Source organism: Felis catus, chromosome D1 (genome assembly GCF_018350175.1).
Source record: "Felis catus isolate Fca126 chromosome D1, F.catus_Fca126_mat1.0, whole genome shotgun sequence".
Classification (NCBI taxonomy): domain Eukaryota; kingdom Metazoa; phylum Chordata; class Mammalia; order Carnivora; family Felidae; genus Felis; species Felis catus.
This window is the reverse complement of record NC_058377.1, coordinates 69,110,112-69,129,445: the sequence shown is the minus strand read 5'-3', so window position 1 is coordinate 69,129,445 and position 19,334 is coordinate 69,110,112. Positions and strand designations below refer to the sequence as shown.

At 47.4% G+C, this 19,334-nt stretch overlaps 1 protein-coding gene across 12 annotated transcripts in view; it reads right to left on the bottom strand.

The window, feature by feature from the left end:
* TEAD1 (TEA domain transcription factor 1) overlaps window positions 1-19,334 on the bottom strand; it is a 271,267-nt gene that overhangs the window by 184,744 nt on the left and 67,189 nt on the right. Inside the window, exon 1 of one of the 12 annotated variants that reach the window (XM_011286722.4) lies at window positions 15,402-15,681. The exons of the other annotated variants lie outside the window; for them this stretch is intronic. The gene's annotated coding sequence lies outside the window, so the exon portion shown is untranslated. Of the gene's footprint in view, window positions 1-15,401; window positions 15,682-19,334 lie in introns of those variants that run through there. 12 annotated transcript variants of the gene reach the window in all.

Here is a 19,334-nt window from a genome sequence, read left to right as displayed (position 1 = left end):
AGGACGAGGTAATGACCAACATACTGCTCTCACTAGTTCTATTACCCGTTCTTCAGCCACTGGCTTTGCTCGAAAAATAAGTCCTAGCGGAGAATACGGAATCCAGGGGTCCAGGCGGCTTTTGTTCTTTATGGATCATGTTAAACACTCATACGCAAACGCGATGGCAGGCAGAAACTGGATAGTCTTCACAGATGTGAGAACGGTACTCACTCGGAGTTACAAGTTCACAGTGAATCCTGCAAAAACCTCCGACTGAATGCCTCCGATCTACCAGGGGCACTTTACTCAAGGATAATCCAACGTCCACGGCAAAACAAGTGGTTCAAAAGGAAATAAAGTAAAACAAAAGATGTCTGCCTCACTGTGGCAAGTGGCACGAGCACTCAAAAATGTGTCAAATCAGCCCAGTGTGTCACTGAGATCGCCAGAATGCAAGACGGTGGCAGGAGGGAGGAAGGAGGAGATTACTGTCATCCTAAATACTCATTCCACTAAAACCAATGCCAACTGCCCTGTATCTGCTTCTGTACAGCATTTCTCTGCGGGGCTTTTGCCCTATACGCTCAGCTCACTTGGCCACTCTCAGCTTCTAGACTGTAAGCCTGCAGCAGGGACCAAGGCGCCCCTGCCCTCGCCTCCCCTGCGACCTCAACAAGTGGCCTGCGCATTTGCAGAAATGTTTTTACACCTACACGGGGCACTTCATCTGGTAGCCTGCTTGGAATTTCTGATCACATGAGAACCGTAGGGAGTCTTTTCATTTATTCTTCTGTAACACTAAAGATTACAGAAGCACCAGAAATTTTTCTCAAAGATTTATTCCCCTTAAATTATGCATGTAACCTATGGTCATAATGGGATAAGCTTTCCAAACAAATGTCAAACCGGCACAAACACCAATGTGAAAATGATCTAATCCAGTACCCCCTGCCGTCTGCACACTAACATATCGATATTCCTTTGTCGAAGAGGCATCAGATCATTAATTCAAAGGCTTCCCCAAAAGGGGAGAAGAAGAAATGCGCCTGGGGATGGATCGAAGAAGGGAGGCACAGGACCGGAGCAGGGACAGCTCGGTGTGACCACCATCCCATCCACCTCCACACCTCAAGTCCACACGATATTACAACAGAGGCGGCCAGAAGGGCAGCAGATGCCGGCGGCCCCACCAGGCGCAGGAGACCTGTTCGGCGGTCCGGGGCAGTCCCCTGAGAGCAAGCAACCTGTCTTCTTTCCTTCTCGCTCCCAGCTGCACCCCCTCTCACCTGCCCTCCCCCAGCTGCGTAGATCAACAGATCCCAGGTGCAGAAACTCAGGGGCATGTGAACATGACACAATTAATGGTGTAACTGGTGGGTGCGTTTGGCTTCTTAGCCTGACAGCTTTTTGGATCTAGCAGCACCTGGATAAAAGAAACCCTCAGGTTGTCTGCCTTTAAATGCTGCCATTGACCCATCACTCAAGGAGCTTGTCAGCAAAATATTTACCACGTCTTACCAACACGTGTGCGTTAACACAGGACTTTAAAACCTGCCAAACGTTGAGGCATAAACTCTGCCACAAGAAAAGGTCTTGTGATTGACCTGCAGATGAACTCCATGATGCCTCCGGTGTGGGCTTTTCGAATTCTCAAATTATTATATTTTTTTGGGTTGGGATTTAGGAGTCTTACAAAACTCAGGCTGACCTGTACTACTCTACCCGACAGTCGCTTCCACCTCCAAAGCACTTTCTCGGAAGAAGTACGAGAATATGAGCAAACGTTTTGAGGTAGCGGCCAGCCCGCCTTCTCCTTCTCTACCTGACCCCAAAATAGAACAAAACAAAACGAACGGCACAAAAAAACACAGGCCAGTCCCTCCAGGCTCTGGGCAGCTCCCAGCAGTATGAATTCACTGCAGGGAGCCTCACTGTAGGATGAACAGGTGATGTGCCCAGCATGCAACCACGATGGTGGAGGGACAGAATCCAGGACAGTGAGGGCCTGCTGAGGGACCGGGGAGCGTGACTTGCCTAAGGAGAACAACACCGTGTGAGTGAGAGCCACAGAGTCTCCAGGCCAAAATACAGCGGCACCCCCTGATCCTATGCTTGACATCTTCTCTAACTCTTCCATCAGCTGGTCACGCGGTCTGCACTTGAACATCCCCAAGGGCAAGGAACCCACTCCCTCCCCAATACCACTTCCTTTGTAGTGGCGTGCTGAGATTCTTCCATCTGGGAGGCTGAAACCCAGTTAACTTCTACCTATTCATCCCCTGAGGGTCTATCCCTCAAGGGACAGAAATGGAGCAACCTCCCCCCCCCTCCAACAAACACCCATGGAGGTATGGCTGGAACAGCCCCCAGCCTCCTGATTACGTTCCAGACTAGGCATAATTCACATTGTCCCTCTGCCCAGCCCTCATAAATGCATCCCAGTTTGTCCCCAACCCTTCATAAATGACACTCAGATTCATAAACCTATGATTCATAAAACCTCCAAGCTCCCAAGCGCTGCTCCTGAATTTCCTCCCTTGTGCAACTGGCTTCGGAGCTAAAAACGGGAGTTTATACTTATTCCTATTAAATTCCACTATTTTTACCCTTAGGGCATGGCTCAAAGCTGGTAAGATCTTTCTGAATCATAACCGTCAAGCTCAGTGTCCGTAGACATTGAACAACCTCTAAGAGTTGCCACATGGGAAGGGTGTACACCCATTCTGTAGAAGTTCCAAAGAAGATTCTGGCTCAGCATACGGAAAATTTTCCAGCTAGTTGAACTGTTCCACAAGGAGGGAAGTGCTGTAAAGACAGGCAGCAGAGTCGGGCGGACAACCCCTTCAAGTCACCTCTAAAGCTAAAACTCCCTAGTCCTCGGTTAGGGCATGCAACATTAGCTAGCATTAACTGATCCATCCACTTAGTCAATACAGGCAGCGCTCTAAATGCTCTCAGGTTTTTATTCATTTACTGCAAAGGGAAGAACGCTGTGTCCAGGCTCTTGCAATTTGGTCAACCGGAGCTCAGCAGGATGGAATTACCTACTCTGGACAAGGGCCAGAACATAGCCCCAGAAGCTACCACATACATAATCCACAGAGTTCTACAGGCCCTTGGTTTTACAACCCAATTGTAAGATGAGGCCCTGTCTGGGCAGAGAGTTTCCGATCACAAGACTGGGGCTGGCTGAGAAAAGCTCCCGTACTGGATACCGAAATAACCATCCTGGCATTCTATCCCTCAGGTCCCTTCCAGCCCAGCTCAAAATCCACCTCATCCTGGAAGCGTGTGTCCGGTGGCTCTGCGAGTGTCAGTCACACATTAGGAATATCCTAAGCATGTGTGGAATCGGTAAACTACCACGCAATCTACGTGGCCCCTGAATGTATAGCAGCAAACGCCCGCTTATTAGCAACAACAAGCTCTAGTCAAATGAGTTGAGCAGAGAGTATCTGTGCCAGGGCTTACATCCTCACCGGCTCATACATCCTTTGAGCAAGGGAGTCAACTTTCACTCAACTCAGGAAATGAAGAAAAGCCCAGGATCGGGGGCTGGAGAGGGAACACGTGGTATTAAGACTCAACCTGACCTGGCTTGTAAACCTGGCTCATCCACCAGCCACAACACCCAGACTAAATTAGTTCATCTCGTAGAAGCTCAGGGTTTACCCTGCAAATGGACATAAATTTAAGTTCAATCCCAACACAGAAAAATCATGAAGGAGTAGAAGGACTCTACTCTCGCAGGACTGTTGTAGAGACTTAGGGGGATATATTGTGTACCATGTAGCCTCTGTGTGCCTCCGTTTCCATCATTAACACTTTTCTAAAAGCTCATTTTGTTCCTAAAAGTCTCCTTGGCCACGCTATAATAAATGTTACCCGGGACCTAAATATTCCTGTTAACTGCCCCAATAGCTACACTCCCTAAATGGATCGTTCTTCCATAATTACCCACTGACACTTCAAGAAAGGTGATAGGATTACAGTGAAGTGATAGCATATATACAGTTAACCGATTCACATTTTAATCTAAAAGTCTGGGCAAAGAAAGGGGTGAGACAGTCAAATGCAGGTGCTTCTGACATTGACTCCATTCAAGGGACCTATTCACAAGGGTATGACCTAGGGCACAGTATTCTGTTGCTCCCTGTATCTTAATTTCTATGGGTCTCTCATAATGTAAGCACGTCACCCACTTACAGGTGATTTAAGAGCTCTTAAATAAAGGGGTTAGTTTTAAATAACCCTCCTGATTAATGAAACGCCACCGAACATGAGGGTCACAAAAATCCACACAGCTTCTGTTAGGCAATGTCTCAGTACTCTACGAGGCAACCAGAAAAGGGATGGATTGGGCATTACGACTCTATCTTCACCTGAGTAACCCAGGAACACAGGGCACTCGTCGACCCCCGTGTACATCAGTTTCCGTCATTAACACTGAAGGCCAACTAAGGCCAACACAACACTACCTTGTGTTCCCATCGACTCTACCTATAATAAAACTTGGTAAGTTGATTTGTTATTGCACCCCAGCGATACTCCAATCTCCTTGAGGGCAGGGACTTTTACGCTCATCACGGGATCCCCAGTGCTAGCACAGTATGTGGAATAATGCTCAATGAAAGAATGAACCAACAACCGGATGACGTGAACATTCTTTGACATCAATATGAATGAACTTATCACCCAAGCTTTCCACATGAAGGGCGAGAGCTTTGGTCCCTTTCCCATCCCTCACCCTGATCTGGTCAAGGTTCTAAGGAGAAGAGTCCCAGAGAAAATCACCCAATTACGAAGATGTAAGAGAACAGACTTAAGATAGGCACAGTTGAAATAGACAAGAGTTGACTATCTAACCCAATTTATTAATTATGAATCACAATTACTGACAACCGACTGCCCTTCTGTGTTAAAGACACAAATATGGTTTGGGTCCTCTAGAAGGTAAACTCCTGCTTCGATGAACAAACATTATTTTGAGTGGAATGGAAATTTCTGAGATACAATATTTTACCCTCTCTCGTTCTCTTTTCTTCTGGCCCCTAGAGAAGACAGAACCAGACAATAGCAGCTATGAGAAAAGTCATAAGGGAGGCAAAGTGGCGAGGATGTGAAGGCCAGAAACCCAAGAGGTGGCCAACGAAGAAATCTGAAGAAATGAAAAATGGTAACAAAGCAAATTTGAGTGAGCGGGTGAATGAAAAAGGAACATTAAGGAGTGGCGCTGAAAGGAACGCTAAGGAAGATTTCTATGAGCTCAGAAGAATGTGGACGTAGGCAAAGGTGAGAGCCATTTAAAGAAAGAGAATCACTCTTGGTCACCGTGATCTTAGTGACAGCCCAGATTTTCCTCATAAGAGAAAAGCTGCCCTCCAATAAAAGACTAGGAAAAAAAGATTCTTTACTTCCAAAGTGAACTGGTACCTCAAATCCAAATTCAACCTTCTCCCAATGAACCACGTTTCAAGCACAATGCCAGAAGCTCTGACCTACAGTATCTTAGTTCATCACTGCCCTACTCCTATCGGGTATTATCTCCACCTTATGAGGTCCAGAGACCTAACTAAGTTGACTAAAGTCCTATATTAATGAAAATCTGAATCCAGGAGTCATTTTGCCAGACACAGCGCACCTTCCCTGGGAATATCAGACTCAACTACACCCTCACTAGACAGTGAGCTGGAGGCTGGATTTCCAAGGGAGAGCATGTAGGCAGTGCCGAAGGCTCAGCCCTGTCTCCAACTGACACCTGCAAGCGCAGTCTAATTAATTCCTAATGAGTAGTGATGATACTGACTCACCTCCCCAGGTAGTTGGTAGGAATGTCAGGCACTCATGATGGTTCATCACTTTGCATACGTAAGGTGGGACAAGTTACTAGTTTCCCATCATTTTAGACACTAGCCAAACCTGCCAACAAGTAGCCCGAGAAATGCAAGCGAAGCCTGACAGACTGGATTTTGGAGGCAACCTCCAGAGAAATGGAGCTGCAGAACGTTAAGTCCTTGTCTGAGCAGAACGTTCAGGAAGTGACAACGCTAAGAACATAAAGCCATTAGCAGCCAGTGAGCCTTGGTGTCATAGACTTCAATTGCCAACAGATGCTAATTTCAGCAGGAAGGAGTGGATAATTACTCCTTCTCATTTGCAAACATCACTTCCATATCAACAGGATCCGTCAACAAGCCAATGCCTCTTCACCAAGACCGCGGTGCTGAGCACCCCACGGGAGGACTTTAGCATTACCCTCCTGAGTTTCTCTGATTAATTCTCCGGCTCCATCAGCCCCAAGTACCTGCCCAGGTGACAGTTCAAGAAAGGCTTCGATGGACTTCATGCCATGCAGCTCTGTATCACCAGCCTTTAGTGGCATCGCCTTTCCCATCCCCTTAAAGAATCTGTTAGCCAGTGAGAACGGAAATTCTTTTTTTTTCCCCCAATATATGAAGTTTATTGTCAAATTGGTTTCCATACAACACCCAGTGCTCATCGCAAAAGGTGCCCTCCTCAATACCCATCACCCACCCTCCCCTCCCTCCCACCCCCCCATCAACCCTCAGTTTGGAGAACGGAAATTCTTGCCTCTCCCTTTCTCCTCCCGCCACTACCAGTCAAACGAATCGCTGCTCTGTTTCATCCCAAGACACCTTCAAAAGGAACTAGGCCACAGACCTAAAGCCAAGCAGTCTATCCAATCTGACCATTCCAAAGTGAAAACCCAACATCAAGACAGTGCACTCATATGCGAGGCAGGAGCTGGATGGCATGGTCCACAGCCTGAACCATGGGGCCCCAGGAGGTCGACTACTTAACACATTTCAAAGGCAGAAACAGAAGTTTCTTTCTTGCTTTAAGAGAAAAAAAAATGCCACAAGAGTTAGCTTTTAAGTAGCACTCAGTGAGCATTCAAAAGGAAAATTCTTACGACCTTTCCCAGGGGTAACGGTCCAAGAAAACCCCAAAACTAATCCTTCAATTCTCGTAGGTCTGTAAAGTGAACATATATTTGAGGTGGACAGAGCAATCCCAGTGATTCTTTTTTTTTTTTTAATTTTTTTATTACATTTATTTATTTTTGAGAGACAGAGTGAGACAGAGCGCGAGTAGGGGAGGGGCAGAGAGAGAAGGTGACACAGAATCCGAAGCAGGCTCCAGGCTCTGAGCTGTCAGCACAGAGCCCGACGCGCAGCTCGAACTCACGAACCGTGAGACCACGACGTGAGCCAAAGTCGGACACTTAACCGACTGAGCCACCCAGGCGCCCCCGCAACGATCCTTTAAAACAAAGAAAACAAACACCACAAAAAGAATATTCCTTAGTCACTAAGTTACAGATACTATAACTTTCTTAGTTGGTGAGGTTCACCATCAGATTACTGTGATGCCGTCTCGTTTTAAATGGCAATGAATACAAATTAAAAAAAAAAATTTCAAAAGGAGACAGTTTGTATTTTAAAAGAAACCAACACAGCAGGGAGGTACATACGCTGTGCTTGGTCAAACCCGATGGCGAGCATTTCAAACGGCCCATCTCAGTCTCATACCAGGAAGAGTGCCTACAAATGAGCCTCGTACAAGCAGAGTGGTGCGCCCTGGGTGGCAAGTCTGTAGGTCACAACTGGGGTGTCACCCTTCTTACAAAAGGCCATGGGGACGCAGTGTTACACAGCTTGCTGCCAGCCAACTTAATGATATGTTGGCTCTGGGCTGACTGAGTCCCAACAGCTGACCTGCCCAGATGCAGTTCCTCTGGCTGATGTGGAGTTCGAATTCTATTGCATCAGGAACAGCCCTCCCTAGTCCACCTACAGAAATGGTCCCAGGCCACCTTCTCCAGCTCTTATGACTTAGGGTGCTTCTCTCATTCCAGCCGAGCCCATGTCTACCCAGGATCATTTACACAGTATGCAAGGAGACAGAAGGACTGGGTAAATCCACAGTTCACTTCTGATCAGGCCAGAAGTCCATCAACAAGAACAACTGAACAAGGCTGGCATTTTAGAGTGCTGAACTGTGGGGGCGCCTGGGTGGCTCAGTTGGTGAGGCGTCCAACTTCGGCTCGGGTCATGATCTCACAGTTCCTGAGTTCGAGCCCCGCGTCGATCTCTCTGCTGTCAGCGCATAACCCCTGCTTTGGATCCTCTGTCCCCCTCTCTCTCTGCCCTTTTGCTGCTGGTTCTGTCTATCTCCAAACAAATAAATAAACTTTAAAGTGCTGAACTGTGAAGTCCAAGCTCTGCTCCAGTTCTTGTATGGGGTACGCTGGCATTGGAATGCTCTCTAAAGATCCAACAGACCCCTATGGACCTCCTCAGTACTCACAATGTAAGATCCAAACTCTGGGCTCCAGAAAAAACTACTCTTCCCTGTCACCGTCAGGAAACCAAGGACACAATTCAACACAACACATGTTGTCCTTTTCCAGCCCCTCAACCATCAAAAATCAGGATATCCCTTTTTGGTGGGGGTGTCGGGTCTGGCCAATCCACTTTTCAATAGCCATTTCGAAGGGATCTAAGCATACAGATCCTCATCCCAAATCATACGGGAGTATCTGGAGCCCAAAACACAATCCTAAAGCTCCCTGGAAGCAGAAATTGAGCCCCTGAGCCCTCTAGGACCTCGGACAGTGGCATGTGGCATTAGGGGACTGCATAAAAGCGGAACACGGCAGAAGGGCAGCTACAACTAACCTTTCTGATTCCACAGTTATGTTAGAGACAAGAGTGTTCCAGGAGCTCTCGGTAAACTGCTTTTACCGAATTACACTTTTATGCAGCGCCATCAGCATACAAAGGAACATCCCAAGAATTAGTCACTGGATTTACTCCAAGAAGGTGAAGGTGTCCTTCATCATATCCCACGGATTGCTCTTTACAGAGATCCCAAAGGTAAGTTCGATGACGAACAAGACAACGTGTGTTTGTCTGGTTTGGTTTTTCACGTTGTGGTCAACGGGCTAGGCCTTGGCTTTACTCGCCAGCCGCAGAGTGCCCTGAGCCACACCGGCAGGCAGGCCCCTCAGAGAAGCCACGGAGGTTGTCAGCAAGTTTAGTTTCATTCGCAGATCCACTACAGGGCCTTACCTCTACACCATCCCTTTCTTCTTTCCTGCATTTCCCTTTTAATTAATGCCATTTTACAGCCTTGCAAGCCGCCTTAAATTCATTCTGAAGTCAAAGAGGGTAGAAACACAAAGCGGAAAGTACTTCTGTTTTCTCATAGCCCGCTCCCATGTCCCCCATCACGTGCCAGGCACTACAGAAACAGAGATAAATAAATATGCTACCCTCCCTGCCTTCAAGGAGCAGCCTTCCAGCTGGGAGACAGATATCGAAGTTCATAATCCTTCCTGACTTCAAGCCTCTCCTCTGGGAGGCTGTCCGACCCCTCCCTCATTTTCTGCCAGAAGCCGGGAAGGCCTTTGGCTCGCCAGGACAAATGAACTTGCCTCACTCACTGCACAGGAAGGATTTACGTGTCTGCCGCCTTTGCAGGTGTGTGAGATCTTTAAGGCTTAGGTCCATGCCTTTAGTCATCTTCCTGCCCCTGGCGTTTAACAGAGCGCCTGGCACACAGTAACTGCTCCTCCAAAATGATGACTGAATGAAGGTCTAAAACAATGAGTCCATGGGTGAAGGAATGAATGAACAAGGAATGGATACAGGATGTCAGAGGAGGAACGAACCAAGTGCTATTGGGGCACAGATCCAGGAGCTGATCCCGCCTCTCGGGTCAACCAGAGGGTCACAGGAGGGGAGGTTCAGACTGCTGTGGAAGTCTAAACAGGACTTATCAGGCCGATTACAAGCAGGGTTCAGGGGGGCCCAAGAAGAGGGTCCGTGCATGGGATGTGCTGACAGAAGGGCAAAGCAAGAAAGCAGAAAGGCTGGAGCAGAGCTTAAAACACGAAGCTGGGGGCGCCTGGGTGGCGCAGTCGGTTAAGCGTCCGACTTCAGCCAGGTCACGATCTCGCGGTCCGTGAGTTCGAGCCCCGCGTCAGGCTCTGGGCTGATGGCTTGGAGCCTGGAGCCTGTTTCCGATTCTGTGTGTGTGTCTCTCTCTCTCTGCCCCTCCCCCGTTCATGCTCTGTCTCTCTCTGTCCCCAAAATAAATAAACGTTGAAAAAAAAAATTTTAAAAAAACAAAAAAAAACCACGAAGCTGAACCGGATCACACAGGGCCCCTCGCACACCGTGACCAAAGGGCTGGGCTATTGCATACAGCGGCTAACAAGAAAATACCAGCAACATCAGGAGTGTGCAAGCCACTCAGGAAGGGGTGTGTGTGTGTGCGCGCGCACGCACGAGTGTGTTATCTGCTTGGGAGAATAAAGGATGAAGAACAGATAATTTTATAAATTTGCAATCAGAATTTTTTAATCAAAAGCATTTTCAGTGTGGTCCAAGGCCAGAACAGTTCTCTAGGTAACTTCAAGTGTTCCATCCCTGAAGCATTCCAAATTCATAAAGGTGTTTTTGACGACACTGTAAACAGATGTGTTTGTTTAAACAGCCCAGAGCTACCAGATGAACTCCACTCGGATCTTCAATTACTGCTCATTAGACTTTGTCTTCAAGCACCCTGCATTATTCCCCTGGTCCCCAAAGAGGGCTGTGTGCCGACAGCACAGTCACCCCCAAACCAGCACGGGGACTAAGCTGCTGTGCTCACACAGACACACATCTGAGAATGGCCAACATGCAAACACCAGCTAATGCCCACAGGAACGAATGTATAATCTGACCGAAGACATACGACCAAAGACAACCGTGGACCCAAACGTCCGCTGGTCCCAGTGTTACTGACATAATGGAATCCCCACTCTTCAAATGAGAGACGCAATGTGCCATGTAATGAGGACACAGTGATGGAGCAGCTGCAAAACAGGTCTTCTACCGAGAGGGATGCAAATTCAGAGACCAATTAAAGCCCCACCCTTGCCCACATCCCTATCCTCCAAATGTAAACCTGGTCCTTGCCTTACACCCAGTTCAACTTCAGCAGGAGCACTAGTCTTGGCACTCTGGCTGGAAACTGGCTCAGGCAGGATAAGCGAGTATTCCCCCTTTAGACAATAAGCCACTCATTCAAAAAAGTCAGATGCTACGTGAGCCCCTACTGTGTGCACAGCACCAACCAGCTCTAAGCATGCAAGCGGTCCACAAACACTTCAAGGACACACAGTGGGACAAGACCCCCAGGCAACGAGAAGTACACACTGAGAAAGGCTGAGGCACCCAATTCTGGAATCCAGCCTCCCTTGTGCCTTCGCTTCCGCGTGGCCCAGGAGGCTCTGAAAGAGGGCGTGCCACCAGACTCCTGCCTCCCCCTCCCACCCTGCCAATGAGTCCCCTGTACCAAGTAAAGGAGGCAAAAGGCCAGAAATGGATTCAGTCTACATTTCTGCAGCTCCCCAACACACACTCATACACACACACACCCAAGGATTTCTTCTTTCTTCAGAAGAAAATTAAGGGGGCTGGGTTTATATTTCTGTCCAGGATCTCTTCTTCTTCCAACACAATCTGCTACCCTGATAGAGGAACACGGAACGCCGGCCTTCAACTCCTCTCCTCGAACCCGAATCCACTGCGGATTCCACCTGTGGAATGGCACTACAGCCCTCCCTCTGTCTCGGGCTCTCCCTTTCTCCAACGTTCACGGTGTTGATTCCCCATCAGTCCAACTGACTGATGTGGATGGATTCAGCATGCAGGATTCAACTTGAAGGCCTAAACGGCCCATAAGCAAGCCAAACAAACCCAAACCCTCACATACGCACAGACCGGGCAGACTGGGTGCTGACACCTTCGACGCCGTGTCTCTGCACTGAGGGTCTGTCTCTAAAAGCAGCCAGGAAACCCGAAGAGGATTTTCCAGGTCCTTGGTGAGGGGACCCAATCGCACAGCCCCCTCAGAGAGGCTCCGCGACTCACGGGAGTACAGCACCCACGGCGGGGGCCACCATCCCATGCTCCCCCCACCCTTTCTGATGCAACTGAATCCCAAGAGTGTCCACTCAGCCCCCCAATCCCTCAGCTGCTTGCCCTCCGCTCCCCTCCATCCCCTTCGACTCTACTCTTGTCTCACGGCAGTTGCCTATGTCCCCAAACCACTACCACTCCTGACAACCTGGTTCTGGCCGGCTCCCAGCTCTGGATATAGGTCGAGACGACATAGGCGGCCTTTTAAAAATATGATCCCAGCTCTGATGCCAGAAGTACTGAATCAGAGGCCCCAGGAAATTTATTTTTTTTTTTTTACCAAGTCTCTCCTATGCTCCCAAAATGCACATATGACTTTCATCATATGCTCATTCAAAATCTTTCAGCAGATCCCCACCCACTCCAGAACCCAAGTGCATCACAGGGGCACCCGTGGCCTGCACCACCTAGCTGCAGCCTGCTCCCATTCCGACCACGTGACTGCTCCGTGGTGCCCAGATACGGCGGGCCGCCTGCTTCAATCCTTCCGCCACCTGGGTCCCTCTGCCCTGGTGCTTCCTTCACCAGCCGTTCTGCCTAATGAGTATCTATTGGTCCTTTCAAGACCAAAACTACCAACCTCTCTCAATCTGCCTTAGCAGATGTCTCCACTCAGAGAAGTCACATCTGTGTCCCCAGAGCACCTCAAATAAACTTCCAACCCCCACACATGCATGCTTCACCATAATGTCTCTTAAGATACAGTCTCCCAGCTAATCGGTAAGTTCCCTGGCATTCCTATATCATCTCAACACCAGACAAGTTTCTGGAACTCCAAAAAAATGTCTGCTACATGTTTTCGTTCATGGGTACCCCTAGAGCTGCAGGGACTACACTGTGCATCTGGAGAGCCTATATATCAAAGCAGTGAAATATATATAAAGAGTACCTAGGGTTTTGGAATACCAAAGAGTTTGAATTTTGAGTTCTCCACTTTTTAGCTGTGTCCCGGTGTTTTTATCCCCCTTCTGTGCCAATGAGAAGTAGCACTACCTACCTGTTGTAAAGATGATGAGTGGATGTAAAGTACGGGTGTCTCAATCATCGGCAGTCATTACGTACGTTATTTATCATTATCTACAGGCTTACAGATTAGTGGGTATGAGTGCACACACATCTTAGAATTGTGGCTGACACACTGCAGGTTCTCAACGTAATTGCTAAACAAATGTATATAGCTCTAATGAATAATTACTGCTTATATATCTGTCTTTCCTGCTATACTACAGACATTTCATAAGCCAGGGACTCTGCCCCATTCATCTCTACACCTCATCCCCACCCCGGCTCAATAAATAATTGCCTGATTTAGTTTAACATAAAATATTAATACAGTTTTTATGACTATTAAGAAATTCATCCTTGTCTAAGGAGTCACAAAGACAGCCTCGGGCATACTCTAGACCAAACCCACAGAACAAAATTAAAAAGTCACTGGCTTGAAAAACCTTCCTGCAATCTCCAAAGGCCCTGATGAGCTAGCCTCTAGTCTCAACATCAACTCTGCTGAACCCCCTTCAAGGTAGGGCCTGTTACCTAATGAGCCACAACCCGAGGTCTTAACTGATGACACACAGGCCCTCCTCCCAGGTCTGTGGGATCCCTACTCCGATCCCTGAGCCCCAGCCCTGCCACAGCTGCTCCATGTGGGACACAGGTTCCAGCCTTCTCAGCTCACAGCCAGTCCCCCTCCGGGGGCCTGGGGGCTGCAGTCGGCAGGCCAAAGTGTCAGGTTACCGCAAAATAACAGCGGGCCTGCACAGTCAGCGAGCAGGCCAAGTGCAGAAAGAGAAGCCCAGGAGAAAAACACACACACACACACACACACACACACACACACACACACACCAACAACAACAACAACAACAAAAAGCAGACATTTGAGTTTGAGTCAAAGAGGAACTGGGTGTTAAGAAATATACTTTAAATTCACAACTACGCTCTTCACATAACCACTACAGCCCCTACAATAACTCATTCACTTAGTGTCCCATCCAGAGCAGCTTATATTTATATTCTGCTTAACTACTTTAAACGTGCTTTTAAAAACATTATTTTAGGGCAAGAGATGGGGGGAGGGGGGGGGGGCGCGGATTTTTATTTATTTATTTATTTTTCTTATTTAGTTTGCTTCTTTTATAAAAGTCAGATTGGGGTCAGTGAAGGTTTTAACAAGTATTCCCATTCAACAAATCCCTGATATTACTCAGCTTTAATTTTCTCAAAACGAAATCCAAACATGACAAAGCTAATTAACTCTGCTGAAGGAGGAACAGACCTTCAAGAAAGAAAAGGCTAATAAAAAGCATTCGCACATTTTTTTTTTTCCTTTTCCCAAAACGAAACCAAAGGTCACCCCCGTGCTACCCTCATGCAGGAACACTGCTGGCTTGATGTGGTCTGACCCAGCCGGCGTGCTTCAAATAAAGTTAACTTCAATCACGGTGGCGAGTTAACAGGTTATTGATTCTCCGTCCACTGTTCTTTCATCTGGGTATACTCCATACACCATGCTTCTGTAATGCGCTCCTAGCAACTGTTTTATAAGAGGGTGGGTTGGGTGCAGACCTAGTTACAAGAAATGCCCTCCTCCAGCTGGCAGGTAAAACCCAAGGCCAGGCAGTGTCGGGGGCGGATTTGGTTTCCCATTGTAATCCCTCATGCGAGAGCCCGCTGTGAAAGCCCCAGCACATTAGATCCCCCGGAGGAAGGCGTTGAAAGGGAGGCAGATTAAAAAAGAAAAAAAAAAAAAAATCCAAATAGGAAAAAAAAAAAAAAAATAGATTCTTTAAGATCTTCTTTAAAAAAAAAAAAAAAGTGTGTTTTCCTGAGGAAAGGTTCTCCAACAAGACCTTATTTTATAGTCATTGATCTATGTTTCATGTTAAAATAGCAGGGTTATGAGGATTATGAAGGCAAGCAGTGCCCTGAACAGGACTCCATTGCAAATACTTAAAGGGGAAGGGGCGGGGGAGGGACTTTAAAATGGCAATCACAGTGGCAACCAGCCCAGCTGGTAAACACGCAGACGGGCAGATTGTGTGCTTCATTTTTTTTTTTTTTTTAAGAAATAGCCCTCTCCCAATCCCATCCAAAACTTCAGAGAAGGAACCTATTAGCAGCCGGGGCCGAGTTCTGCAGGTTTAGAAGACTAACACACACACAGTGAAATTAACAGCAGTTTCACTCGGTCTTTGGAAACAGTCTAATTCCCGGAAGAGAGGATCTCATCCGCTTGTTCCTCCTCAGGCTGTCAGAATTCACACAGTTCATGCAGGACACATCACACCGTGCAATTACCAACCGGCACTGCCACTGCAAAAGATCTTTAATAATCCTGATTTTTTTTTTTTTTTGTTAACCATAAAAGCTCTCATTATTAGCCCAGCTCTTTTGGCTTGTCCAGCGTGCCTGGTCACTTACAGGAGGAGGAGAAAAAACCCACGACTCAGCTCATCTTTCCCCAGCTGTGTCTCCCAGGGAGCTGTTCGTGTCTCCACAGTGTGATGCCACGCCACCGCACTGGCCGACCGGGTTTAAAATTAGCCGAGCCCTGGAGAGCCACGGGTAACCTTCGGACAAGGTTAGCCGGCAGAGCAGCGCACGACTCGGGGAGGGACATTAATGAGAAGCCAAGTAGAGCTTTTCAACAAGCCCATTAGGGCCTCTCTGAACCCTCACAGTCTGGAAACCTGGAGGAGCTGGGTACACCCGCACGAGGAGGCTGACCTAGGCTCTTATTTTTATCCCACTAAGTCAGCAGCTTCCTTTACAGGCAATTGACACAAGCTCTAAATGTGTTTCTCCAAGTTTCAATTCGGCATACTCAGCTGCTGATTAGACATTAAGTTTAAAACTTTAAACTGGATTTTAAAAATATTACATTTATTCTAAACGTAAAGTTCATACCCACAGATGACCAAAAAACTGGAACATCTGGAAATATACATAGAAAACGAACTTTACCCATAGTCCTCCACCAAACAGTCGTCAGTGCTAACAACACATTCTGATGTACTTCTTGCATAAATAATGTTATTCTCATCAATACTATTTACTATTATTCCCTACAGTCTTGGGTTCATTTCACACTTAGCATTTTCCTGAGTCCTGAAACATTCTTTGTATTCGTGATTTTTAAGACGTATAGTATCCCATGTTGTGGATATACTTATTATTTGACTATTTCCCCACGGGTGCGCATTCATATGTTGCCCAACTGTTCACTGTTATGGCAAACATCCTTGTAATCATCTCCTATGGACAGATTCCTGGAATCCACAAGAGCAGGGAAAAATCGAAGCCACTGGTGCAGACTGGGGACCCTTGAAGACTGGGACTGTGCCTGTCACACTGTGGTATTTTCTGAATAAAGGAATGCGTCTCGGTGCTTCTCAAATAGACAACCCTAAATTCTTATGTGACACTTTCCAAGCGCCTACCGGGAGATCAACAGGCCAGCACAACAGAAGTCCCCTCAGCAGTGAGACAGAGGAAGCCACAAGCAAGGGGTCCCTCTAACACCTCTAAACACCTGTCAAAGGGGATGTGGATGCTGCTGGTACTATCCACACCAACCCCAGCAATACCTCCCCGGTAGGGCCAAGCTGGTTGTCTACAATACTGAAATATTTCCATACGAGTTGGTGAAGAGCCAGTGGTACAAGCCCGTGGAATGCCCTGTCCCTTTGGCTGCCCCCCCTCTCCCAGAACCCCCAGGCCTCCTCTCTATCCCCATGAAGGATAAGTGCCTGGAACACCCCGGGGCCTCCAGTGCTTTCCCTGGTGTCAATGTCCTTATGGTTTAATAAATATTTTAAATACCACTCCTGTTCGCAGGCAACTTATAACTCAAGGTTTGCTTTTTCTTTTTATTTTTGAGAGAGAGCACACGCACGTGAGCAGAGGAGAGGCAGAGGGAAAGAGAGGGAGAATCTCAAGCAGGCTCCAAGCTCAGTGCAGAGCCCAACGTGACGCTCGATCCCACGACCCTGAGATCATGACCTGAACCCAAATCAAGAGTCGGATGATCAACCAATGGAGCTCCCCAGACGCCCCAAGATTTTCTTTTTAAATTTTCTTCATCCTCCCTCCCCACCAGCTCCCCAAAGACCACTGGTTAAAATCGTAATTATCACACCAGCACTGTTTCTTAAATTCATTAAAATCCTTCATATTTTATTTTTAAAACCGAAATGGACCGTTAATAAAAAGCACTTCCCAAGACGCTAGCAGGGAGCTCTTGCCACTGAGTTATTCTCTACAGGGCATAGTGAATTGGGTTAGACAAACAGGGACATCATAATCATCAGGTCCATACACCGAGTACGGACACCCGTGATACTGGCTCCTCAAGGATAAAAGCTGTCTGGTTAAATCACATGAAACTTAGAGGAAGTCTCAGATCATCAACTATAATTCTCGGGAAGCTAAAGCAAACATATTGAAATGCTGAAGTCTAGAGATAAGTAGAAGAGTCAAGTACAACCCAACCTGTGCCCCAACCACCCTGGTATTGGCTTACCTATCACCCCAGTAAATGTAGTATTTTGGAGCTGGGCGCATTGCTATGCAGTTGGAAGCATGATCTCTACCTCATCACTCTTTGCTAACCTACAGTATTTTCTGTGTGAGGGAACAGATAATGAGTAAGTGGAACAGAATTTCGCTTCCTCTAAATGTTTTTGTCTGTCCTCTATTGCGGATGCCAGGGCAGGGACAACAGCCAGGAAAGAGAAGGACAAACCAGAAGCCTGTAAATCGGACTTTGAAAACCAAACGAGAGGCAGCCTGGATGCGTTACAGCCCCGCCCAGCCCAGCAACTGGGATGGTGGCCGGAGTGGGAATCAGCTCAAAGCCAATGCCCACCAACATCTCCACTAAGGAAGAATGTACTCCAAATTTCATGTCACTATGGGAGGCACTTTTAACTCACAATATCAAATACAATGGCGAAAGCTCAAGGAAATACCTTGGAGTAGTAAATGGAAATCATAGCCACAGCTAACATTTATTTAACACTACTGTCTGTGAGGCACAAGGGTCAGGGCGTTATTTTTATTATTTCTCCTACTCCTCATCACAGCTCTAAGTAGAGCTACACCCATTACTACATCTGTTCTCCAGATAACGAAGAAAATGAAGTTTAGAAACTTTAAGTCATTTGTCCACCTGTCAAACAGACATGCAAACCCAGATCCACCTCACCTTGAGCCCAAAGTCTGTTTTTTTTTTTTTTTTTTTTTTTTTTTTTGTGCCACAGTCAATCTCCCATCACTGGAGGTAACCAAGGAATAGCTGAGGGATCTCTTAACAGGTATGCTGTACTGGGAACTGGAGCGGGGAGAAGGATGTCAGGGAAGGCACATTCTAACCTCTGACCCATGACAGATGAAAACAGATTGCCTCCTAGCCACTGGCTCTGTACTGGGTGCTGATGGGACAGGAGGTGCGGGAGACCCTGTGAATGCAGTGAGCATACTGTTAGGGCTGAGAGAATGGACAGCTGCTCTGTTTTTCTGCTCACAACAAAAGGCAACGGAAAAGCAAGGCCGTTGGAGAGTCCAGACTCTACCCATGTCATCCCAGCAGAGCTGGCACATGGCGAGCACAGGTTCCTTCTCCGTCCCCGGAACACAACGGCAAGGGTGCATGCCTGACTACTGCAGGGCAGGGCAATGAAAGAGTCTTTGTGTGTGTGTGTGTGTGTGTGTGTGTGTGTGTGTGTGTGTGTGTGTGTGTGAGAGAGAGAGAGAGAGAGCGCGCGCGAGAGAGAGCGAGAGAGCGAGAGCACGTGAGCAAGAGTGGGGGAGGGGCAGAGAGAGACACACACACAGAATCCCAGGCAGGCTCCAGGCTCTGAGCTGTCAGCACAGAGCCCGAGGCAGCGCTCGAACTCACGGACCGCGAGATCATGACCTGAGCCAAAGTCGGACGCTTAACCGACTGAGCCACCCAGGCACTCCAAGTCTTTGTCCTTCTCTTTTTAAATTTCCTGCACCTGAATTCTTTTCCAACACAAAGCTAATATTTATGGTAAGTAAACTATTCAAATTTGTTTTAGAAAATATCAAGAACACAACCAGAAAAGGAGATGAATGGACAAGTCGCTCAGAAGTATGTGACTCTCCCCCTTCACTAGGAGAGGGAAAGGATGACAAATTCGAGCAAGCTGAAGGTGTTACTGTAAAGCTCCTAACCAGCAAACTTGTACTGACAGTAATAACATCTGCAGTGAATATGACACCGGGGATGCACCATGGTGTTGGGGATGTGAAGACCCAAACGGCTACATGACCAAGAGCCTCAAAGGCTTGGATCCTTTCACTTAGTAATCCTCGCCTTAGAAATTTATC